General features: G+C 35.6%; 2 long non-coding RNA genes across 4 annotated transcripts; one reads left to right on the top strand and one right to left on the bottom strand.

Moving 5' to 3' along the window:
* Window positions 1-56: 56 nt before the first annotated feature.
* Window positions 57-8,225, top strand: LOC149784626 (uncharacterized). Its single transcript, XR_016413908.1, has 2 exons — window positions 57-1,717; window positions 6,323-8,225. It is a non-coding gene; the product is annotated as an uncharacterized LOC149784626 (long non-coding RNA).
* On the bottom strand, window positions 1,709-27,666 carry LOC149784627 (uncharacterized). 3 transcript variants are annotated; one of them, XR_016413907.1, is made up of 5 exons: window positions 27,364-27,666; window positions 26,378-26,534; window positions 8,283-8,511; window positions 7,738-7,902; window positions 1,709-7,119 (listed from the first exon to the last, which is right to left on the bottom strand). It is a non-coding gene; the product is annotated as an uncharacterized LOC149784627 (long non-coding RNA). The 3 variants fall into 3 exon arrangements; XR_016413905.1 differs by lacking the exon at window positions 26,378-26,534 and adding an exon at window positions 8,890-8,991 and having other exon boundaries at window positions 27,364-27,662; XR_016413906.1 differs by having other exon boundaries at window positions 26,378-27,661.
* Between the last annotated feature and the right edge of the window lie 176 nt (window positions 27,667-27,842).

Below are 27,842 nucleotides of genomic sequence, written 5' to 3' on the forward strand. Positions count from 1 at the left end.
AACTTCACACTTGTTTGGTTTTTCTCCGGAATATATATTTCTGATGACATTGAATTCAGATTCGTTGCATCCTGGACTGTGGAGATTTGACCTGAAACTGATTGATGAAGAGGTTTACACATGGTCATTATATGACTAATGAGAGTAAAGAAAGCACTTAGTAAAGTTTTCCAATACATGAAAGCCGACTCTGGCCAGATAATTACACTCAAAAGATGCCCTAGTTTAAACGCACCTTGACCGGCAAAAGTTACCAAAGTCAAAATGTACATATCAATGCAATTTTCAATATATCATAATAGGAACATCCCTGCGCAAACGCGGTGTAACATAACCGTAGGTTAAAGGCACAATAGTGCAGCTGAGGGTGAATATCTTGTAAAAATGTTGGGACATTTATGTATATCAACTGATTAAATACTATTTAAAAGGCATTTCTAGGATAATATCAAATACTTAGGGGTTCCCGTTATGAAATACGAGCTCTCTGAAATCTTCGTACGTAGAGTAACGAATCTATCGTCTCCATGTTGAAATCCCGCTCGGCAGTGATCGGCAGATCCAGAATGAATAACACGCATAATTCCAGTGACCGAAATTTGCATAATTATAGGCCACATTGTAAACACTGAAGATGATGACGTAAAACACAACCACGCTACGAGACCGCCCAAAATGTCAACAACGGTGAGTACGATCTTCTTCTGATCTCGTTCTTTTCTTCTTATCCTTTTCCTAATTTTAATTTTGAGAGGAAACAATGAAATGTATGTAGAACTACTTTTATAGTTATATTTCAAAGTTTTTGTGGTACGAGAATAATTTAAATCGACGTGCTCTGTACAGTATTGCAAAACCCCATAGGTACTCACTCTATTTCTTGCCCAGTAGAATTCGTACTCCCTCACGTCCCCACCACTCAATTTTATAAATGAAAAGCATGAGGGATATTTAAAAATGCTCAAAATTGAGTAATTTCATTAATCAATTTATAAATTCTAACCAGATTGTCACCAGTGGACCACTAACACCCATCTTTCTGACGTTTCAAACAAAGTGGAAAAGAATTTGTGTGCTTCTCCAAGTTAATACTTTACAGACACAAGGTTTTAAATAAGCTTTTCTTTTTTTAAAAATCGGCAACTAGAATATGGAATCTAGGTTCAAAACTCGGGGCCAGATCATAAAAAAATACACACACAGAAACGTACAGTCACTTGTCAGCTTAAGTTTGACCACAGCTCTATTCTTGCACATATTTATTGGGTATTGTGCACACTAAGTAAATAGACACATAGATTTTGCTTTGGTGCCCATTCGAGGAAAGTAGGGGCCCTTTTTAAATTTTGGATCCCCACACCACCCAACACTTAACCTGATCCAACCCCAAAAAACTTCCTTCAAATCACAACCTCTCATGTATTAATTTCTGATCCAAAGTTAGCACTATATTCCTATAAGTTTGATAAGTAATCATGAATATATTAGTTGTCAAATTATGAAATACATTTACATATTAAAATTCATTAGACAGACTTAAATCAGCTCACTTTCAAGCTCAATTCTAGAGTGACCTTTAAGAGGAAGAGGGAGGATGAGGCATGGGGCAAGAAGTTGAAAAACCAGATGGGAGAGAGGAGGAAAACATGCTGTGCAGCCCAAAAACTGAGCTGATCAAGCTCTACACATAGTTCAGACAAGGCAGACAAGAATGAGGGTAATTGTTTATTTATATCTTGCAAAACAAGTACAGATAGATATTGAAAAATGTTTGGTACTAAGTAACTTGGCAAAGACTCTAATATCTATGTCAGTAGTGTTTTGCACAACTTAGAAAATGCATACTTGTATTAAAGGATTAGTTATTTTACCAAACAATGTATGTTTAAACTGCTTTACTTTTTCTTGCTACTCAACACCCCACCCCAATATGATTTGATAAAGGAAGACTATGCACAGATACCATAGAAAATACAGAGGCCACCTAATTTAATACCAAAATGGTAAAAGTATTATGGAGACAATCTCATAGAGTACCCCATTGTACGATGAAATACATATAATTGATATGAAGCTAAATACAAAAGGTTTTAACATGGGTCACTTAAATGTACAACGTATAGTGGAAAAAATATAACAGATTAAGTTAATGTTTTACTTCCAAGGAAAATAATATGCATGTTTTAGGACTCACTGAAACCAAATTAAATGCTAGCCACAATGATAATCTATTTCACTGTCAAGGCTACAATAAACCATTATGCAGGGACAGAGACAGCGGGGGTGGGTGGGGGTGGGGTGTGTGTGTGTCTTGTATACATTACAAGATGTAAATGCAGAAAGGTGACCCGACTTGGGGTCACATGAAATTGAGAGTATTTGGGTGGAAATTTCTCAAAATAATGCAGAATCATTCCTAATTGGTTTCATTTATAGGTCACCTTCCTCCAAAGCAATTTGGAATGATAACTCTTTGAAACAAATAGAAAATGTTCATGCACAGGAGAAATAAACATACATACTCAGCAGTGTAAATAAGGACCTACTCAATACTCAAATAAGGAGTAACTGGATGGAATTTTTTTAATCATTAGGCCTAGTCCAGCTATTAAATGAGCCCACAAGTGTAACAGAGATATCAAGCACTCTTATTGATCACATTTATACCAACCTACCAAACAATGTGTCTTATGTTAATGTACCAAATGTTGGTCTTAGTGACCACTATCCTACTCTTTTGACAAGAAAGGTTAAATGCAACATAAATAGGAACAATACACACAAAACTATCATTTACAGATCTTTCCAAAATTAAAGTAAATAACAATTTCAAGATGACCTATATAAAGTTCCATGGAATATATTATCCAAAATTTTGATGACATGTGAAGCTCTAAAAGTGTGGACTGATTTTTGAGTGTAGTCTCTAAGCATGCACCACTAAAAGTACATTGAGTAAGTATGAAATCCAACCTAACTAATTTACTACTGAAATTCTAGATACTATGAAGACACAAGACCAATTGAAGGCTATGGGAAACCATGCACAATATCAAGTATGGGGAAATAACAAGTATGATTGAAAAGGCTAAAAAGAACCTTTTTATCAATCAATGCTTGAAAGCACAAAGAGCAACACAAACTCCATTTGGAAAGTCTTCAGTGAACTCATTGGGGGTAACACACAAAGATCAGACAAATAAAATTCACTCACTTCTCATAAATGACACAAAAGTCACTCATGACACTGACATAACGTTACCACTTAGTTAAAAGAACCAGTGATAGAAAACAACTATAATGAACTGAAAAATCCCTAAGGAGGGATGTTTCTCTATCCCGCTGGTATAAAATAAACTGCTAAAAATTGTCTCAGTAAACTTGATATTAAGAAAGCTACAGGACTTGATCAGATTGGTCCACCACTCATTAAAACTTCTGCCTCAGCTATTTCAGATAGCATAACATTCATAATCAATTTAAATATTGCAACCTCATCTGTCCCCAAAATATGGAAAACTGCAAAAGTAATGCCTATGCACAAATCTGGTTCTAAGAATGATGCTGATAACTACCAGCCAATTTCAATACAACTAAAACTTGTCAAAATTGATGGGAAAACATGTCCATGACTCGTTCATATATTTAATGAAACAGTTGCTGTTACACCCTATTCAATCAGGCTTTAGATAGAAACATTCATGTGAGACTGACTTGATCTCTCTAACTGATAAATGGCTTCAACCACTTGATCAAAGTTGAATAATAGGATCTCTATTTGTAGATTTCAGGAAAGTTTATGGGTTGGTGTACATTAAATTCTTTTAAGAAACTAAAAATCAACCAATGTGATGAAAGCACAATTAGATGGTCTACTTCAAACTTAAGTGAGAGAACACAACATGTTTATATAAATAAGGTTCTGTCGGAACCTGGAACAATTAGATATGTAGTACCACAAGGTTCAATTTTAGGTCCATTACTATTGATACTATTTATTAATGGCCAACCACTTTTTACTAAGGGACTCAATTTCATCAACAGATCTCTATGCAGATGACACAACATTATCAGATATCCAAAACACAAAGTGCAAACTATAAATTTATTTACAGGATGCCCTAAACAAACTGGACAACTGGTGCACATGCAATGGCATAGTGGTAAATACTGGAAGAACTAAAATATTATTTATCTCAACATGGCAAAAAGGAACAAATCTTGGTTGTGATGAACTATGTCTGTCATGGAAGGATACAAATTTGCAGATGGTTTGTCATGATAGACTACTTGGTGTTTTGGTAGATAACAACTTATCATGGACTGAACATGTCAGTATAAAAGTTAATTCAAGTTTATGGCTTTTCAGTAGGATAAGGCACAGAAAACTATTTTATAACAGTTACATACAACCCTATTTAGACTACTGTAACACAGTGTGGAGTAATTCAAATGATAAAATCGTAGCAAAGCTGGCACATCTTAAAACAAGTGCATTCAGGCTATATCAATCCAGAAAGTAAGCAAGGAAAATTTTAGCTGGTAAGTTAAAATTATTCCCTATTAAAGACTGAATTCATTTGAGAAAAGCCAAAGTAATGTACATGATATCCAATAATAGTGCTCCTGAATATTTACAATCACTATTCAAGTATAGGCTACCTGGTAATACTCCACAACTGTGATCCATGTTTACCAAACAGTATAAAATTCCCAAACCAAATAAGGAATTATTCCAAAAATGTTTCCAGTACGTGGAACTTTGCTCTGGAATAGTATTCCAGTTGACTTTAGAAATGCAAACTCTATTTCCTTCTTCCAAACCAATATCTACAGCAGCTTCAGAGATACACTTAAAATAGATAAATTCCTTTGTATGAGGGTCTAAAGGTAGATTAGCTAAAATCATTTCATATATAGGTATTAGTGATCTACTCTAGTGGCATACAAACATTCAATACTATTAAGGTCAACTTGATCTTTTTTCAATTGAATTAATAAACCAACTTAAGTAATACATTTATTAGTTTTATTTTTTTAAATACAAAATGGGAACAAAAAGTCTATGCAATCTTATTTTGGAGTTCAGCAATTAGACCTGACTAGATTGCAGTTTTCAAAACAAATTAGACATGTACAGAATTGATATAGCCATTTAAGTCTTGTGAAATAAATACTGCACTTTTGTTCTTCTGTTTTAAATATGATGCATGCCTTAATGTGCATTTCTAAAGCCCCAAAATATGTTAAGATAATACTATATATGCAATATCATGATAAACGTAAGGACTTAATAATCCTAAATTGTTTTATTTATCCAGAATTAAGACTGACACAAAGGCTTGCAAGAAACTTTTTATTTCTTCATATCTGATCTAACATTTTTGGGTAAGAATTTTAATTGCCCAGTCTGCTTGCATTCAATGTTTCCACCTTTAAACTGGTGATTACTGCAAATGATTTCTGTATAACAAATTTACTCGATTCAATGGCAATTTTGAAATTTCTTTAATTCTTTCAATAACTTTTATATATATTCCTTTAGCGTGTTATTGCAAAAGCTTAAAATTTTTATGTACAAAATGTATATCACAAAAGGTATGAATAACTTGACAGGTATGTTGGCTACATTACAGAAAACCTCTTTCTGTATACAGGATATGTGTAGCACAAGCCTATGAATGTACAGCTTGCACTTTGTACCAATCAAATCAAAATACTGCATCAATTTACAAACAGAATTAAAACTTTGATAGTTACTCTTACAATACAACATTTACAATGAATTCCATTTCCAAGGTGGACTCTCAAAGATTGATAATTGATGTACATATATGATTGTTGTAAATGTAATTTCTTTGCAACCACTGTGAAATAATTTTAAAATTGTAAGCCGTCCAAAAACAGACCTGCATACATATGCAAATGATAAGGACTTTGTTTTAATTTACAGTTGATACTCATCGAGTAGATTCTTTTCATTACCTGATTTCAATGTGGGTACCTCACTATACTAAACAAATCTAAGCTGCAATCAGCCATTCCTATTTGATCCCAATGCAGGACTCTCTGACTTCTAGAAATGCTCCACAAAAACTTTGAGCTGTCCATCTTAACATAAACTATCAGTTCTAGTTGCGATGGAACTCTGTGTTCATGTCAAAATATAAACCATGTGCAGTTTTGATCCACGTGTATTTCACAGTGGAATTTGCTGATCGAAGATGAATAACATTTGAATAAGCACATGCTCCTATTATTTCTTAAAATACATTTTTTTACATTTTAGAAATAGCATATTACAATTGGAATAATTTTTCAGATTTTTCAAGATCTAATCCTTGATGAGGCTGTACTTGCCTTGTCCAAGATGTACAGATGAAATGTTCTTGTCCTCAACGATAAAGTTGACTTGATGAGTGCCAACAGTCATGCTACCTATAGGCAGTTCATACTACAGCAACATGGAAGGTTGGGGTCTGGACAGAGACATGTAATTCTTTCTTGCTGTTTCTGGCAGATACATGACAAATATCCAGATGGACAATACACTGGCTTCATCCCCTCAAGGCATGCATGAACTTAAACACTTTCTTGCATGTTTGAATTTGTATATTAATGAATACATTTGACTTCATTCATTGTTTTCTTACAAATGCACATAATATTGCATCAAACAATAATGCTTTCAGATTTTTTTAACATCAGTCTATCTCTTCCTATAAACAATGTGGGCACGATCATAAATAATCAATATAAAAAGTTTTCAGCAATATTATACATTATTTTATTTTCAACTACTGATAATTCATAAAGTGTAACCTGCCTTAGCTGACACCTCCATATATCAGACACTGTTTCATATTTTACATAACTAAAATCGAGAGATCTCCTTCACCACACCAAAACTAGAGTTGATGGTGGTTCTTGAGGTACCAGGTTTCTACAAATTCTCCTGGGATCATCTTCCTTTAGTTCTCTTCTCCTCTGCATACCCTGCTTTCCCTCAAGTTGACAGATAAGGGCTTTCTTTATAAGCTCCCTGATGTGGGGATGTTTTCTTTTCCTTGCAAGGGTAGATGGACCATCTGCCACTTTTTTCTGTTGTAACATCGATGCCTGTTTTAAAGAAAATTTTATTTTCTTAACATGTGTGACAAGCATCCCCATGCTAACCCATATTAACTTTTTACCCAATATTAGAGCCTCATGATCAGTTCTCAAGACGGAGTTGCTGAGGGTTTGTTTTTGTTCTTATTAGTTCTATCCACAAAATACTATGTGAGACAGGATGCATTTTTGCCCATTCCTTCAGAAAGCAACATGTTTTCATGAACAGTATTAGCTAGTAATCATGATGATGACAGCATCTACCCCAAACGTCCTGAGGACATTCCATAAACCCCATATATCCTTAATAAAGTGTGTCAGTCCCATGGGAAAGTGCTATACATATCACTGGATCTAATTATTAGACTTGCATTGCTTAAATCAAAATAAATATCCACTAGAATGATAACAATATTAATTACAAGATCTGTACGCATGAAAATATAAGATTCCTTACCACAAATATAAATGTGTGCCAATTGTTGCAAAATGACTTGTATCTAATACAAAGTTTTCATGACTTGTACATGTGAATAATACTTCATTTGTCATATCTCCAGGCAGGGATCATGATGCACAATCAATATATAAAATTATTTCTAATGTCCTGTAGTGAAACAAGCTTACACTATCTCCCCTTCTTTGTTTCTCATTACATCTCAGCCACTATGTATATTGTGATCCAAAGCAGCTAGCTCATTCCTAATCCTGTACACAGGAGGGACGTATGAAAATCTCTTGGCACTGTACATCATGATCTGCTGACGAAAAACTTCAAGCTCAGCAGTGCTTCTGAAATTATCAAAAACATGCATCTTGTAACAGGTGTTATTTGTAATCTGCTAACAGATTAATACAATTATTAAATAATCATTACTGTTGGTAATTTTTGCATACATAAAATCTTTACTGAAGTGTTTATTGATAGAGTGTCATGGAATTGTTTATACCTGATGTACACGTATTATACCTGAAATTACCAAAGACTTAAGAAGGAGAGTCACTATACATGTATCATGTGCACACATCTTATGAATTCTAATTTATTCAGATCTTCAAATGGTAAATATATACAGTAATTTATTATTTAGTTGAGAATAAAAATATTTAAAGTGGTCTTCACATTTTTCTTTTAAATACCATGCAATTGTTGCAATCCTGAAATGGCATACCTGAAATTTAAGTAATGCTCCACTGTTTAGGAACCTATGGTCCAAGAGCACCTGTGCTAAGGTTTTCAGCACATCGGCTTTCTTCTTGGGATCATCTTCATCAAGCCAAGGCTTTGTCAGCTCTTCATTCTCCAGGTAAGGTTCATGAAGACATTTATTAATGCTTTGGCCATGTGAGAGGATCTACTCGTGTATTGGTAATGTGATTTAGGACACTCCTCAAGATATTCTGAAAGAATGCCACAATCAATACCTTTAGCACCTAAAGCTGGTCTCTTGTCATGGTGACCCCATATTGATAAGACAACTTGATTTATATCATAAAGTAAAAGCTACATTGTAGAACTGGCTAATAGTTAGCGTAGCAGGATTCAAAATTTCCTCAGATCATTGTTCCTTCAATATTCCACATTACTATGACATTTCAAATAAATTACTTTTAATAAACTACATACCTAGAAGATCTGGTGATGAATATATATGGATAAAAAATACATTAAAAGAAATCAGAAGATACAGATTATGCACTGTAATTTTGATTTCATACAAAAGTATACAATAGCAAATGTTTACATATATGTTTCAAATAAAAATACTGATAACTCGCAAAAGATTGTCCATAGCTGCTAGCAGTCTTGCATGAAAACCAAAACTGGTTCATGTCTTGAGACCATTGTGATAAAGCCATAATATCCATTTGTTTGGCAACCTTGAAAAGTAGGTAGATAAAATAAAGTTAAAAATGCATGAAGAGCAATCATCAAAACAGTAACAGCTTTTCAATTCCAAAAGTTTTACAACAGTAAAGAGTGAATAGCAACAGGTCATTTAATTCCCAAGAATAAAAAATGAAATTTAAAGAGAACTTACAGTATTTGTAAATTAAATCTATGTGGGACATAGATACATGTATAAATGGGAAATGGCATAAAGAAAGCATATGAGGCATGTAGACGCAATTTCAATATACAATCACTGGTTCTCTAAGTATTGAGTGGGGAAAAAAAACCCAGCTGTGATTATTGGGTTAGCCAGCACAGTATACCGGAACTTTTTTGCATAACCAAAACAATGACTGTTCAAGTTATGCCTTTTTCTATGCATCGAGTGGCACAGTTTAAATACCCAACCCCACTTCTGAGAAAGCGAAATTCATGTTTTTTTTCAAACTCAAACTAAGAAAAGCATGAAGTAGGAACTCAACCTGCTGGCAGTTATAATAATGTCCTAGCAGCAGAGAAGGTGAACAGACCATAGAATTCCAACAAATCAAATAAAACAAACAAATAAAATCATCTCGTAGAAAGGTCAAGATTTTTACAAATGAACTTTTCCTTGAGATGTTTTATTTCTGTAATGACCGATTATACTAATGAAACCCCAGTTCGAAATAGTAGCTGAAAAAAAAGTACTCTACGTGTTTATTCATTTCTTGTTTATTTTTTTTTTGACGACCAACGTTGGTAGGTACCTTCTCTGCTGCTATTAATTCACCACCATACCAAGTTTGATGAATATTTCTCAACACGTTCTCGCTGTCGTTTTTCCTCATCAATTTCATCTTCATCTGTTTCATCTTTATTTGTTCTATGTTTCAAGAAATATTCAAGTTCTGATGGTGGTTTTTCTATTTTTGGATTTATGTTCTTTCTGTGTTTATAATATATCATCAAACTTCTGTATCGATCTCCACCGCAATTTTTGCAAATCTGATACAATCCTCTAACGCCGTTGTTACAACCAACACAACTTCGTGGACCAGCAAGAAGGTTTTTCTTTATAAGATAATTATGTTTCTTGCAATATTCTCCACGGCACCTTTTGTTGCATTTATCTGTTGTTCCTTGACGCAGCCACGCACAGTTGTTCATTATATGAAATGATATCTGTTTAATTTAATTTAATTTTATCATCACCCCTGTTACCCAAATATTTTATCAAGACCCACACGATATCTTGTTCTTGGATCATGTAAATTTATTGTTATAAATCCATGCAGAATAGCTTGCGCTTGTCAGAAGAAATTTTTGAATTATATCCATGTCACCACCACACCAAGTTTGATGAATATTTCTAAGTGTGTGTGTGTCTACGCCATTAAACACAACTAAAATGTTGCAGTTGTCTCTGATCACTTTTGGAATTTGTGTATATCGTTGAGTAACATAGATCACGTCTGTATTTTTATGTCTACCTCGGGAAAATATTCTGGCTGGATTTGATTGTTTATCTAGCATCACATCGTCGTATACAACTAAATTATTAATAAATCCGTCTATGGAATCTACGGATGGTGCTTCATCAATATCGGTTATAAACTCTATAAGATCATTACCCTCATCCAGTAATCGCACGTTTTCATTGAAATCTTTAAGTACATCATAACATCGTTGATCATCAGCGGATGGTGCTACTAAATACAATTTATCCCATTTCAACCATCTCATTATCAGATTAAGCAATAACTGCGTCTTGCCCGATCCAGATGGTCCTATGATAATCATTCTGATGGAATTTGGTAGTGCAGGATGGTGTTTAACTGGCTCTCGTTTTCTTGTTGCTGAGAAATCAATTATATCCATATATTTTATAACATGAATTTATATTGCTTACGCTGTAAAGTTAAAACTCCAACTACTGATTTAGCTACGGTTACAACAAAAAATAAAAAAATAGCATATGGTGGAAAATGTTCTATATGCGGTAGAAAGAAATTTTCGTTTTTACCTAATAAGCGCGGTGGTGATATTGCTAATTTGATGTCAAAGTTTCCAGGTGCTCCATGGGCTAAATACAGTGGAGAAAAACATCTACCGGGATATAATTATTGCGGTCCTGGTACCAGACTTGATATCAGGCTCGATAATCAAGATCAACCAAAACCAGGCGAGGAACCAATAAACGCTATTGATTGAGCTTGTCATGCTCATGATGTAGCTTATAAAAGTCAAAATCTACAACATAGGCATATTGCAGATGTAAAATTAATTCATGCATTAAATTCTATAAAAAATAAAAATATTAGAGAATCATTAGCTAATTGGTTAGTAAGATCCGCAATGAAAGGTAAATTAGCGCTTGGGGCTGGTAATTAATAATGGAATTGATTTATTATTCACCGAGATGATACTGGAAAGGCAAAGAAGCAGTTGGTAAACTTGCTGATGCAGCAGCGGTTAAACATTCTACTGCTAAAGCGTGGTTATCCAAACAAGCAATATGGCAAATTTATCTATCACGTCCTAAACAAATTCAGTACACGTATTTCGATGTCAGTGTTCCTAATGAAGTTCATCAAGCTGATATTCTGTTTTTACCACATGATACTGTGCGTAGAAAAACGTACAAATACACGTTAACCGTAGTTGATGTTGCAAGTAGATATAAAGAAGCAGAGCCGCTATCAGCGAAAACATCATCTGAAGTAGCCGATGCGTTTGAACGAATTTATCAACAAGGACTCAGACCACAAGGTGGTCTGCGATGGCCACAATTATTGCAGGTTGATCCTGGTAAGGAATTTCTTGGTCCAGTATCATTGCTGATGAAACGACATAATACCAAAATACGACGAGGTCATACTGCAATTCATCGTGATCAAGCAATTGTTGAGCGATTTAATCGAACACTTGCTGAGCGGTTATTTGGATATCAATACGCGAGGGAATTTATTCAGGATAAAAGATCTCGCGAATGGGTTGCAAGATTACCAAGCGTGATAGTTGCATTAAATAATGAGATCACACGAACAACGAACATGAAACCCATTAATGCAATTACAAAAAAAAATATACCAACACAACGAAAAGATGTTGAAAAACAAAAAATATTAGGTGATGTTACAGTTAGATATTTATGAGCCTGGTGAACTTGAAGGTGGTAAAGCGAGAGCGACTGATCCTATTTGGAGTGTTACCACACACAAAATATCTACCGTGACAAGATCCTCAGGTAGACCTGCAATCTACAGATTAGATTCGGCTGCTCCTGAACGTGGATTTGTACGTGAACAACTACAAATAATTCCCATGGATACACAACTACCGCCAAAATCACTTCAGTGATTTCGATCACTTAACTAGCACTAGTGCCTCAACGTCGATTACACTCAAGACAGGTTAACATGGTATTTTCTCGTGTATGACCGCGACTATTATCTTTTCTATCTATGGTAAATTGTCTTGAATCATTACTCGAATACTTCCACAGCATTATGCAATTGCAACTGGCGCAATGATTATTCTGCTGCTGTTTTAACTCAATAATAAATTCAACATCAAGATCAAAGTCACGTTTATTTTTTTTGTCAGATTGTTTGTATCCGATTAATTTTTTTCTTATTATATCATCATCGATGATGTTAAATTTATCAACGATTTCAGGAATTATAATTCTACGTAATTGAGATATTTTTGTGACCCTCGATACCGCTAAATAAACTAAATTTGACCACTCGATGCGATCGTCTACAATCCAGACTCGTGTATCAGAAATAGTTAATCCCTGAGACGAGTGGATCGTCATAGCGTATCCCAACACCCATGGAGATTTGTCAGCGTGTATTGCATCTTCGACCACACTGATATCAACAGCGACAATATCATTTAATACGAGATTTTGCTTCTCAGTCTGTCCTGGAATATCAACATTAATATTCTGTTTTCGTGTATCTGATGGTCTATAACACAACGGTACGGGCAATTCTGAGTATTTTTCTTTATGTAGTTGAAATAACTGTTGTTGTAAAGCGTCTCTGATTATTTTTCTACTTGCTACGATCAAATCGGTGGGTCTCCATAAATTTAAAAAATCACTCATTGAGGTCTCTGAGATCACTCCACGTATTATTTCACACTGAATTTTGTTTGATTGTAATCTGATTAATTTTTTAAATTCCTTCAAATTTGCATCAAGAGTTCTATGATCATCATCTATTTCTTCGTAATAATCAACGAAATTTTTTAACCAATCATGTGGAGATGGTCCAACAAAAGGCGGCGGTTGACCATGATCGCCACACATTATTATAGCGGTATTTTTCGTCAACAACCAATCAAGAAACATTGTTAATGTATCCAATGACACCGTGCATATCTCATCCCAAATAATTATTTTAGGTATATATTTTTCTCCCATCCGTTCAGGAGTCCATGTATCTCCGCGCCACCGAAAGAAACTATGATACGTACACGATTGTACTTGCCGCTGTTTCATCTCACGTGCAAGTCTATGTGTGGGTGTCAGCACGATTATATCTGAATTTCTAAAAACATTAATCGCTCGAGTTGTTTTGCCGCATCCACCAGGTCCATTGAGATATACTGTCTTATATCTAGTTATTGGATCACTCAACGATGGTGCTTTCGACATTTCTGATATTTTATTACCCTTACGATAAAAATCTCTCATTGGAACATCTGCTGATTCTGCATAATTGTGTAATAATTCCTTTTTTATTCTCCACGAACCCCATCGTTCATCATTACTTGTAAATTTCATAACAAGTTCTAAATATTTACTTGAAATATAAAATGAGTCTGTTGCGACTCTGACTGCGGTTTCAGGAAATCTATTAATCATCGATAATAAATTTACGGAAACATAAGCCAACATGGAAGATCTTAGATGAGTATATTGTGGGGAGACGTCATTTATGTAACTAACGATCGTACCCAATTTTGTTCCGTCGGATAAATAAACACTTTCTCGATTTACAAATATATTTTTCGCTGTTGTGTCAGCGATTATAAAATCGTACTCGGCATCATCCAGAATTAATCGTGCGTGATGTCTTTTATAATCATATGCACCACCTTGAGTAAATTTACCTATAATTTTTCTACCGAGATCTTTTGCGGTTTTGAGTTTATTAGGAATATCATCTTCGGAAATATCCTTAAACTCGCTAATAACTTCAGAATCTGACATGGGCAACCAAACTTTGGTCTGTGCATGATATGATATAATCGCCTCACTGACCACCAACGATGTCAGTATCATACAATCTAGCATATATCGTAATAAAACTATGGGTGCCCAACGTTTTTCATAAAAATGTCTACCAAACCAAACATAACAAATCTTGTGAAGATTTTCGTTAAACTCGAATGATTCAATACAGGCGAATCCAGTCAGATCAAAATCAGGTAATGGTCCATTAATTGCCACTCGCGTCATCTCGTTTGTAGGGTGACCAAATCTTTCAAAGTACACAGAACAATCTCCGTATCCTAGAAAACTTCCTGGATAACATGCAACCATATCAACCGAAATAACATCATTGTAATTATATTTGGTATTCCATAATCCGCCATGTCCGTATTCGACGCAACTTGCGCGTACGTCCTCGAGTAAATCAAATCGTGTTGGTTTCCATGAATTTTTTTCTCTAGCGAAATGAGACGCAACAGATGGAACGGTAATACAATTAGTTAGTAATTTGTCAGTATTTTCCGCGTGCTTGCACTCTAAAAACATCTCCGCAAGATTTTTCATCTCGTCATGGAGGGATTCTGTGCGATATATTTCACCGTTTGGTCTGACAAACTGATCAAATTCACTTTCCTCATTACTTTTAAATAACCATACCGATACAGGATCGGTTTTACTTATTTCTTTAATAAAATCAAACATACCTCCGGAGTAAAATCTAACAGTTCGATCACGTGGAAATATTGTTACTGCACTAGTCCATGCGTGCGCGTTATGATCGATAATATTTATTGGAGCTCCTTTCGATTTATATTTAGATTCGTACAGAATTTCTCCCGTTATTGTCGCTACGGTTATTGGAAATTTTAATAGTTTTCCTAGTTCAGCAACATCTTTTATTGTAGCACCAGTATCCTTAACTGAATCAGCCCACGAGTTTATTTTTTCACGCCTTAAATCAGTTAATCCATTTCCACGCATCGCGTTTGTAAAGTGTTCTATTACTCGTTCGGCTACACAATTTAACCTTGAAAATTTCATCGGCGCTAGTTTATCAACGTTGGGTTTTCTATTTATCTCATAGATTCCATAAATAACCGCTGTTACAGGATACGCTCGCTCATAATACGGTTTGTCAATACCCGTCAGTAGACCCGGTCTGGAATTTTTACTTAATATGACAGTTTTATTATTACCAAGGACAGGATCATATTTGTCACGGATAATCCAACTACCTGTTTCTGTTAATACAATAAATTTTACTCTGAAGAAATATTTTTGATTGCCCTCGTATTCAGCGATGTAGTTAATGATAGTTGCCGCTCGCTTGTCGTTCATTGTGGCGTCCGTGACTTTGTCAGCTTTCTTGACTCCGTCAAGGCGTATGATCTTGAACGTTGACCATGTATGAGATGCACCATCCGTGTAAAATTCCTTCTTGGCGTCGTGAATTTTCGAGATCAAACTTTTATTTTTCGGATCAACCAAATCTCGCACTGGTAAGTCTGGAGATAATCTGTCGAGGTTGAATTTATATTTAACAGGCCTAGTTTGGGATAATCTCTCAAACTCGTTCATATAATTAAAACAAATATTTAAAATAAAAAATATTATATATACAATGTCTCAATGCAGATGGTTGATGATTGGCTCAGTAAATCGATGCAACAAATCCTGCAGAAAGGAATTTTCTTGGATGCACTTACAAAACATACGACGAGGAAGTCTAGGACCAATACCATGTCTGCGGTGTGGTATTGGAGTGCGAGGAAAAACAGAATTATGTGGAAAGTGCGGTGGAAAACGGTTCAGAGAACTTAAAAGATATTATGACAAAAAAAAATAATAGCGGTGAAAACGCTATAAAATCCGTGGAGGATTATATATCAAGATTTCAGACAAACAATGATTTAAACAAATAATATTATTATAATGGAGCAAAATAAATTTGTCCCACATCCTGTCATAACAAACTATGAATCAAATATTAATGGTATCATCAGACACTGTAAGTTAAAAAAACCAGTTGGTTATATTAATAATTTTGGTTATCTCACATTTACTGTTGGGAAGAAACATTATCGCTGTCATAGATTTACGTACGAGTGTCACAAGGGTTTGATCAAAGACGGTCTTGTTATTGATCATATTGATGGAAATCCTCAAAACAATAATTTATCCAACCTTCGTATTGTCATGCAAAGCGTGAACTCTGCATGTGGTAATACAGGAAGATGTAAGACAGTTTCTAGAAGGGCGGTAAATTCCACAAACACAGAAACTGGTGAAGAAATAATATTTCGTTCAATATCTTCTGCTGCGAAATATTTTGATATTCACCCGCAATCAGTACAAAGAGTGGCAGAAAATATATATAAAACCGCTTTCTCGAAAAAATACAAACAGAAAATGACCTTTCAGTATCAATAATTATCATCACCACATTGAATTATATCATTATTTGAGGGGGACCCAGTACTGTCTGATTGTATACTACTGAATTTTTGATTACATAAAAGGGAGATTACTTTGTAATATATAGTTTTCTTCGTAGATTTTTGATTTTTTATGATCGTAATTAGTCAGTTTAACTAATTACGTCGTAATTAATTACTCGTAGAAGTATTATTTATGGTTTTTAAATATTTCCCATCATACAACATTACGAGAAATCATGATAATGTTATTGATCCGCAAGGAAGCTGTAATACAGGTACAGAACAGAAACCGTTGTTATGGTATAAATCGATCTGCAGGTGTGTTCATGCCACTGTTATTATTGATTCGCAGTCTGCTTAGGAAAAACGCTGTTTTATATTCAGAAACTGTTGTTATAAACACAGAAACTGTTATTATTCAGAAACCGCTGTTTTAGTGTAAATATTGGTTCCTTGGCTATATATTAACTTCCGAAACATATGTTCGTAACAAGGTTTGATAGCTCAATCAGTATGGTATTGGACTGTGACGCTTGCGGTCCAGGATCGAATCCCCATGGCTGACAATTTGTCGGTGGTGCGCATAATTGCGATTTTTATAATAATGGGGGAACCGCAAAACCCCCCGCTCAGCAAAATTCAACCAAAATATTGACTGGTGGTTGATACATTTTCGTATCACCCACTGGATTAATTATTGTGGGTGGGATTTTTGCTGAGCGTATATGTTTGTACTGTCCTTAATTAAGTTATATGTTTGTACTGTCCAATGCATAATCTGAGCTCGCTAATACACTCGATAGGGGCTCTTCATTCATAATCTGAGCTCGCTAATACACTCGATAGGAGCTCTTCATTCATTGTATATATCCATTTCATTGTATATATCCATTTCCTTAATTAAGTTATATGTTTGTGCCGTCCAATGCATAATCTGAGCTCGCTAATACACTCGATAGGAGCTCTTCATTCATTGTATATATCCTTTTCATTGTATATATCCATTTCATTGTATATATCCATTTCCTTAATTAAGTTATATGTTTGTGCCGTCCAATGCATAATCTGAGCCCGCTAATACACTCGATAGGGGCTCTTCATTCATTGTATATATCCATTTCCTTAATTAAGTTATATGTTTGTGCCGTCCAATGCATAATCTGAGCTCGCTAATACACTCGATAGGGGCTCTTCATTCATAATCTGAGCTCGCTAATACACTCGATAGGGGCTCTTCATTCATTGTATATGTTGTGCTGTCCTTGAAACATCCCGACGAACTCGCTAAAGACTCGATAGGGGTTCTAGGGATAATTTTTTTTATTTTAAAGATTTATATATTATATAATGAACCATGAAAATATCAATGATGTAATTGTTGCTATTAAAAAATTGAAAAAAGATGGAATTAATATATCTGATAAACTAAATCCTGAAAAAATAGTTTCTGATTTTGAGATTTTACAAGAACGTAAAAACCAGGGAACACACACACTATCATCTGAATACAAGCTCATGAAACGGATTCAGGCGGCAATGTTTCAGTCGCTAGCTACCGTAGAAGATGATCATGTGAAGGAGTTCGTTCCCCTCTCTGCCGTCGTAGAAAGAATTAAATCGTTATTATCCCACGAGTACGGGCAAAGAAAACGATTAGTACTCGTATAAGACAATTAAGAAAAATTATGTCAGAGAGTAACTTCGTTACTGGTGAAACGATCAAAGTAACCCCGTTACTGGTGATAATGAAAATGAAAGTTTTGGTAACTGGGGTCCTTGTCAACGCTGACCAAGTGTGGGCTAGAATTAAATTTTCAGAAAAAAAAAATATTTTTTTTGCAAGGTTGATTAATTTGTACCAAACACAAATTTGTACTAGTAATAAAATATTTTTTTTTTCTTTTCTGAAAATTTGAGTCTGAAATCCTCGCGTATAAAAACCCTCACGTGCTGGTATTAAGATTTCACATACAGATTTATCACAAGTTCTTCTCCACGTATGTCAATTAAGCGATTAAGGTGGTCTGTGAGCTTAAAATTTATTCGTGTTAACATATTATTGTGACACCGTAAATACACAGGATTAGTTGGTTCTTGCACGATTAAGCTTCCAGGGGAAACTTGTGGTGTGAACGTGTACAGGATGTATCCTTGTTGAGCCTGATTTGATCTTCCGAGATCTATTTGATAGCTGCCATCGATTACGTCACAAACCAGATTGACCGCGACCGTCAGTGTTATATTAACGATTCCCGGAGATACGTGTCTTCCGCCGCCATGTGGATCATTATCATATCTAAGAACAGTTGGAGGTGGTGCTATTTTTCTCCATGCATCATGTATTTTAGGAAAGTTCTCATCAATGACATCAATGACAGATTTTTTTAGTTTGTCTACGTTATATCCTGGAAATTTAAAATTCACTAAGTCAGCTTGTTTTATATTGTATGTGGTTAAAAATCTTTCTTTATCTTTATTGTCGCCGTCGGTATAATTTATTGTTGCATCAATTACTCGCTGGTGAAAATATTCCATGTCGGATACAAGCTGATTTAATATTTCTTGTTGTTTGATAATTTCATCTAGGAAAACTTTGCCTGATGACAAATTAAGTTGATACTCTTGAAGAGCTAGTTGTAGTTTTTCTAGCTGTATCTTATGTTCTCGATTAATGATCTCAAAATATGTTTTTAGTTCAATCAGGTGAATAACATAAGATTCGGTTCCTACTCCAGGTTTTTGTTCATAAATAAAACTCCACCGCATGCGGTCCTTATCAACAAATAAAAAACTATAACCCAACAACGTTGCTTTTTTTATATTAAGTAGATGTTGTTTGTATGATGGATTAATTTCATGATATGATTGTATATCTGTGACATAATCAGATTTTTTCGGTTCTAGTGGTCCTTCATACACCGGAGGAATTTCAGGCCAGCCTAGTACGGATCTGATCGTGGACTGATAAATATCAACGGCATAATCAGGCGAGTTTATTTCAATCGTCGAGGAAAGGGTCGGTTCATGAACATTAATTGATATTTTTGATTCTTTTCCCGTTATTGATTTTATTCTACGTTGAAATTCCTCATTGATCTCTTCAATCTCGTAACTGCCAGTTGGTATTCCAACGACAACCCAGTCAGGTGTTCCATCGGGTTTGTTCTTGTTAGCAAATACAAGCGAATTATTTGCTGGTGTACCATTAAATGATTTTGATCTGATATTTGGCCAGCTGTAATATACTCGTAATTGCGCTAGTGCTATTTCTTTTACTGGAATTGCAGTAGGAAAATTAACACTAAATTCAGGATTAGTTGAACTTACCGAGATCATCGTTATCTTTGGCGGAGTTGTGTTGGTCACGATCTGCTGGAGCAATTCTGTCATTATTAATACTTGTATCTTTAATACCGATACCTTCGTCGTATATTTTGGTCATCATTGAAAATTCGAAATCAGATATAATTCCATCACTGAGACTCGCTGATAACAACGAGGATAATTTCGAGTATGCTACCGTCGCTGTATGTAATTTTATTTTGTAATCGGATAATTTTTCGTTCGTGCAAGTACATATTTTTTTTTGTGATGATATTAAGCACACCTGCAATAGTTGTTGCTGCTGAAATACAAATAGTTACAGCTACTGGTGCCATCACTGTCACCGCTGATAATATAACACCGGTTCCAGCAACAACAGCGGATACTGAATAAACGATCACGTCCACGATAACTAATCGTCGTCGATATTTTTGTATTTTTACTGTATATTGTTCGACTTGATCTTTTAGCGCCGCCTGCCATTCACGCGCTTGATTGTATCTGTATTGTGCACCGTCCATATATATTTTTATGCAGTAACCAATTGAGGTGTTTCAGCTACAAATTCCAAACACCACCAGTAAGATGTTGCGGTTAATTTCTTATCAGCTGCTTCCAGAATAAATATTTCTTCGGTTCCGTTATTTAATATAACAGATACAACCCCGGAAAACCTGACGGTGGAATGACGCCATGGAAACGTTGTAAATATTTCAAATTTTGCAGCACTAAACACAGACAGTCTGTACACGCCAGTGACTGTTGCGGTATATTTGATAGTATTATTTTGCTGCGACCATGTTGCAAATCCCGATGATACCGTGCATACGATGTTTGTGATATGCCCGGGAGTTATTCCAGCTGGAATTTTAATCAGACTGGTTTTATTGACAATCTCAGGAATTCCCGCTACGATGTTTTGCTGTGTTTGTTTGATCGTGTCTAGGTTAGTTTTGATATCAACGAGTTTTATATCAATGGGGGGGCGGAGTACCGAAGAATTTATTTATGGATTCGTCGGTTTTTTGAAAATTTCTTCGAAGTCTTGTAAACGCGCCCACGTGAACATCATACTCGGCCCGCAGCGTGGATAGTTTACTGTCTACGTCGTCGACGTATAGTTTGTTTGCGACGTCGTTGTCAGATTTTGGAGTTGTTACAGCTACTATTTTGTTTCCGTTCATGTTAAGTTCACCTGTCATTGTGTCACCGGTATTTCTCACGCGATTAGCAACACTTTTTGCAATTTCATCTTTAATTGTTGCAAACGATATACTTGAATCTCTAATTCTACCACCGTCAGTAAACACGGGAATATTATCCGTAACTGCACCGAGTATTCGCCGAACTATATCATTCCATTTGATATTACTCGTTTTTAGTTTACCATATCGATCTTGAAAAATAACAACCTCATCTGGGTCAACTCCAGCCAGGTTCATGACATCAGCGAGGTCATCTTTAGTCACATACTTCGACAGATCAACGCCGGATTTTATTTTCTTACTAGTAGAAAATCTTCCGTAAATGTCAACCATTATAATAAGACCTGTTGTTTAAAACGCTTTACGCGCAACAAATCGGTTACTTGTGTAATCATGCACAACTTTATGTGGTGGTTTGGATGATTTTGATATAGCGTCGAGTACATTAATTACTTCACGGCCACATATTGGCGGATCTGTCATTGTTTGCGTGGGTAGCGTTGAATACCAAACTCTGGTTCCTGCGTGAAGTGGTGCGACATACTTGATAAATTCAACGGGTGGAGCTAACCTGTACGAATCAAAATAAACGATTCCACGTGGATCAACCGCGTATGATACCCAATGAGTACCGGGTCCTGAATTCGAGTCTAGATTAATAATACCTGTTTCGAGTTAGTTTGGTTGTTTCGGAAATTGATCTCGCATAAAAACACCTCTAAAGGCTTTTATTTTTAATTTTTTAGCAGCATTAAGTAAATCAAAATTTGATGCTGGAACGTCTAACGAAGTGATCCTGGAAGCCTTAGGCCTCTCCCCAACGAGATCCTGGCAATCTTAAGCCGCGTCCCTTTTTTTTGTATCCATTTCCTGTTGCTTTCTTTAGTGCCATTCCAGCAGCTGTTCCAACAGCACCTAACGCGGCTGCTTTTGCTACGGCTGGAGCAGCTGCAGCTATTTTAGCCGGAATGGCCGCGAGAAGTGGAAATATACCACCTGTTTTAACCATGTCTTTGATGGCGCTCGGGGAGAGATGGAATTGAACTCCAGTTTTTGATTCTAGGGCTTTATTGAAATGTTTAATCTGATTATTTGTCAACGATAATTTGTTTGGACCACCACTAATCTGATCTCGTTTTAGTGATATTTTAGTTCCGCATTTGTTGGCGGTTTTTGATTGAAGCTTTTTTACCTGACCGGGAGTCAGAGTAACATTAACATGACTATACGACATTTTTTATATAAATAATTTTTTTTCTGAATAATTAAAGATTTTCTACTGGTGCATCAACGACTCTCATTCGACCACTACCACCTACAAGTAACATAGGTTTATCGCTAAGTATGACCGCGATTGCTCTGTAGAAGCCGCGAACAAGTGGTGGACCAGGTATATCAGGAGGAGGGTTAGTAACATGAGCTCGAAAGTGTATATCAACGACAGATTGCTTGGATAAATCAAGATGCTCCAGCGAAAAATAATAAATCAGATATAAAGTTCTGAAATCTAGTTGTGATATTTGCAAACCGGTATCTATATTTTGATCATGTCCCATAAATGACATCAAACGATGATATGCACGCACTACATGATTTTGATTAAAATTTAACAATATATCCTCAGCAGGTTCTTGATGTCCATTTATCCGTAAGGAAACTTCATTAACTCCAAGGTTATCAAATATCATATGTGATCGTTCTTGATTATTTGTCCGAGCATTATTTTGCAGCGCAATAAAAATATGTCATGGTGCAGAAACACCCTGTTGTGATGCTATATGCCATGTAAATAAACCATTAACATTGCTTTGAATAGCATCTGTGGTTACTGTTAACCATGATAGCAATGATTTACCGCCTTGATCCATAAAAGAGAGTAATTTTTGTTCCTCAGTAATTGATGGTGTCATTACTGGCATCCACAATGAAAGTTTTGATATATTTACTTTACCATCATCATCAACACCAACACCTCGCCAGATTGCATCATTATCATCACCTTTTCTTACGAGCACAATTGTGTGTTTAGCTCCAAAGATGACCTTTCTAACATTTCTGCAAAATCCAAAGATGTGAGATAATGGAATTGCGCATGAGAAATTTCTATTATTTCCTGACAACGCTGCTTGGCGTGTTGCAAATCCTAAGTTGAAAGTCGCGCTATCACCTTTTACAATATCAAAAGCAGCAGCTGGTCTGGCTGCGTATTCAGGACCATCAGCAACCGGTTGTGGATCAGATGCAGTATTTTGTGGTGTCCGTATTTTAGCATACCTGATATGATCAGCGTGGTCAGTAATATCCTTGGCAAACATCATTGTTGGACCGGCTGATCTTGTAAAGTCGTCAGAATATCTCGCCAGACCAATTATTGTTGTAGCAACATCAACATCCTTCTGAATTGATTCCATATTTTTTCCGTCAATCATATATGTGGCGCTATCAAACAGTGCCATAATTCCGTTGTTAACAAAACCAATACGCAAATTGGCACCATATGTCGTATTATCCCCCTTTACAAGTTCACCTTCTACTTCAATAAATGCCTCAGCGGGTAAAAAATATCTACTTGTATCGTGAACCTGTAATTCGATTTTCCCCCGCTGATCTGGTTGTCTTGCGTCATAAGAATAAAACTGATAATCACGTACAGATTCATACTTAAGGACAGGTGCCTCCATATCAAAAGCTGGGTCTGATTCGCGCTTGAACATTTTATTATAATTACCATTTTTCCAAATGGTGATCATCGTCGACGAAGACCGCTTCCTGCTATTAAATTTGCTGTTATATTTTTTTCCGCTTCTTCAGATAATTCCGCTAGTTTTTGATTTGCAGCTTGATTTATTATTTTACTGACATCTGCAGGCATCACCTCAGTACTTGCCAGTTTCACTGGTGGTTGTTGTTTTCGTCGCAGTAATCGTGCTAGTCTTTCTTTGATCGCCGAGAACGCCTTACCAGCAACATTGACAATTGCACCAGGAGCTTTATCACGAACAATATCAATAGCCTTCATCGCTAATTGTTTTGCAACAGGTGCTACTTTTGGAGCTATCCTTGTAAATAATCCCTGAATAACATCACCAAGTCCATCTCCGTAAGTAGCTCTACAGATTGGTAATCGTGAGTTTACCGCTCTGACCTGTACAGGTTTGCAATGATTATTATGTATTATCATCTTATTTTTATTTACCATTTATCTAACAACTAGTCGTCAACAAGTTCATCGATAAGTTCTCGGTAAACTCCGATATCCATGATATCACCTTGAAATAGTCGCCGACAAATATCAGCTGCTTCATTAATTATTTCTGGTGAATTATTTCCAGCTCGTTTTCCTCCTATAAGAACTTCTAACCGTGACACGTCATTGATGATATTATCAGGACATAAACCAGATCCTGTTTTAGGTTCATCTTGAGGTGTTTTAAATACTGGTGGTTGCATTACCGAAGTAAGTACTTCAGTGGTGACCGGGGGTGAGCCAGGTGAGTCACTTCCTCGAAATCCAGGTGGTGTATCTATCGGTGTAAATGTTATTTCCGGTGCAGAAATTTTACGTAAAGGTGAAGAAATTTTCTTCCAGGAGGGTGATTTTTTAAGTGACTCTTTAGCCCTTTTAATTTCCGACTTCAACCTTTGCTGCGGCGAAGAAGATTGCTGTTGTTCTATTTGTTGCAGAGGTGGAGGAAGCTGATACTGGGAGAATTCTCCTTGTTCTGGTTGTTCCAGTCTCTCTCTGTAAAGTCTTTTTACTTCTTCATTAAGTCTTTTGAATTCGGAACCTCTAGCTTGTTTTTTGTTGTAATATATGCGATATATCCATTTAATGAAATTATCATCACTTGTTTTTTCATGAAGAGGTTTTAAAATATCAGATTTATCAGATATATTATTTACTATCATCTCAGGTAATTTTTCTCTTTCAGTATTTCTAATAATATCAACAACTCCTTCGTTAAATCTTGCAATTAATTTTAAGTTTTCTTCTGCTGATTTGGATTCAGATGCAAGTTTTTCTCTCACATCGGCGACTTCAGTACGAAGTTCTCCAATACTTTCAAGTATTTCCTCACCAACAGGTGGAGGCTGAGCTGCAGCTATGCCAGTTGGAAGGTCTCGTAAAATCTTCTTTGCCTGTTTAGTTCTTCTTGCTATTTTTTCTGATACCGGAAGAAGATCTTCTTTGATGACAGTTGTAACTTTCTCAGTAGCTGCAGTGACGGGCTTAAATAGTTTTTTAGTTTCTTCTTCATACTCAACTTGTGCTTCTTGCTGCGCTTGCAGATTTTTTCTGAATGAGTCTCTGACAGGAAGAAATTTTTTAATTGCTTCTAATCGTTCTCGAGCTGTTCTTGCAGTATGAGATTCCGAATGTACCATTATTTTTTTAATATAATATATCAATCTTTTAATTAATATCAGCAGAAGAGGTGTAAATTTAATTAAAAAAATAATGAACAACTGTGCGTGGTTACGTCAAGGAACCACTAACAATTGTAATAAAAAATGTCGTGGAGAATATTGCAAGAAACATAATCATCTTATAAAGAAAAACCTTCATGCTGGTCCACGAAGTTGTGTTGGTTGTAACAACGGCGTTAGAGGATTGTATCAGATTTGCAAAAATTGCGGTGGAGATCGATACAGAAGTTTGATGATATATTATAAACACAGAAAGAACATAAATCCAAAAATAGAAAAACCACCATCAGAACTTGAAAATTTCTTGAAACATAGAACAAATAAAGATGAAACAGATGAAGAGAAACGACAGCGAGAACGTGTTGAGAAATATTCATCAAACTTGGTATGGTGGTAAATTAATAGCAGCAGAGAAGGTGCCTACCAACGTTGGTCGTCAAAAAAAAAATAAACAAGAAATAAATAAACACGTAGAGTACTTTTTTTTTCAGCTACTATTTCGAACTGGGGTTTCATTAGTATAATCGGTCATTACAGAAATAAAACATCTCAAGGAAAAGTTCATTTGTAAAAATCTGGACCTTTCTACGAGATGATTTATTTTGTTTGTTTTATTTGTTTTGTCGGAATTCTATGGTCTGTTCACCTTCTCTGCTGCTGTCCTTTATCAGCATTGCATTTGTTACATCATTGTTTTTAGCAGAATGACAATTGTAAGTCAACCCCCACCCACACACACAAAAATCTGCAAGAAATTTGTCATTTTTACCTTCCTGATTCAATAGCAAATACTTCATATACTGAAGGTGTCTTCATTCTTTCAGTATGTTGCAAAAGCACTTGGCCAGGTGTTGATGTGAAGCATGAAAATTTACTGGCCATCGGTTCTGTATGCTCGAGTTCGTCTTTTGCTATATTCTTTGTAACTTAAAATATGAATTAAATATTCATTTGCATTATAAGTTATGCTTTAAATCTGTTTCTTTGTGCACTGTGTTAAACACTTAGAACTGAAATACTTCATTTAAGCAAGAATACATAATAATAGATCTAAAAAAAATTCACATCAATAAAACTAACTTGACTGCAGCTCAAAAATTTAACTGATAACAATCTGCCAACCATATATTCTGGTAGCACTACAACATCCTTTCCTAATCATGAGTAGAGATCCTTTTGTAACTGTAGTCAATACAGTGCTTTATAATAGATTTACTAGTAGTTGAAAGATGTACAATAAAATCTTATTATTTGTTCCATCACGTTTACATGATAAGGTTATTAAACTTTTATGCAAGTAATGTGCATGTCACATTAACCTAAGGGGTGTGTGTGTGTGTGTGAGAGAGAGAGAGAGAGAGGGCTAGATATGATATAAATAATGATAACGCTTGTAAATGTATCTAAGTTCCCTCGCCAAATTTAAAAAAACCTGTCTCACGAAGATAATTGACAGGTGTACAAAATGACCTTTATGAGCACGCTGTTATAAAAAATAAATAATATATTCCACCCTAACATACAATACACACAATGCAGTCACGGAGTGAAATATTGATCAGCCGATCACATCTATTTTGGGCATATCACAAAGCAAGTCCTTGTGCAAACATTATATTAATAAAACAGTGTGCTTTCAAACATACAGTAGGAACAAGATATTGAAAAATGGAGAACACTTATACACAGACATCACAGTCACTTGATCCTGGGTAAACTAATGCGTATCACCATATAACACAAACATTGGCTTACCTGTCCAACAACAACTTCGCCATTTCAGTGCCTGATGCCAGTCCTAACTCTTACATCAATGCTCTCCATCGAACAAACTGGTTTCCCAAGACGAATCCTTGATAAGTCCCGTTCGGTTTCTCAGACAGTTTTTCGACGTTTCTTCTCGGAAAGCGACAAGCGCGTCCGACCTTTACGTTTTGGACTCTCGCGTGTGTCCGCCATTTTTGTTTATAGTAGATATTTAAATTACAATCACGTGACTCATAACCCGCCCACTGGTCGAAGATGACGTATACGTTTTTGAGGCTTCCGTAACTGTTCGTGACCTACAAGTTTCAATTAAAGCTGGCCCCCACAAAAATTCATTTTGTCTCCAATTTAATCTTCTCGAAGTCTAGGTTATTTTGAACTATTTCAGCTTATAAGTCGACACATTTCACTAGTTACATGATCTGTAACATTCACAAAATTACAAACACTTTGCACTATTGTGCCTT

The sequence above is a fragment of the Sinohyriopsis cumingii genome, chromosome 14, assembly GCF_028554795.1.
Source record: "Sinohyriopsis cumingii isolate HCF-2022 chromosome 14, ASM2855479v2, whole genome shotgun sequence".
In the NCBI taxonomy this organism is placed as follows: domain Eukaryota; kingdom Metazoa; phylum Mollusca; class Bivalvia; order Unionida; family Unionidae; genus Sinohyriopsis; species Sinohyriopsis cumingii.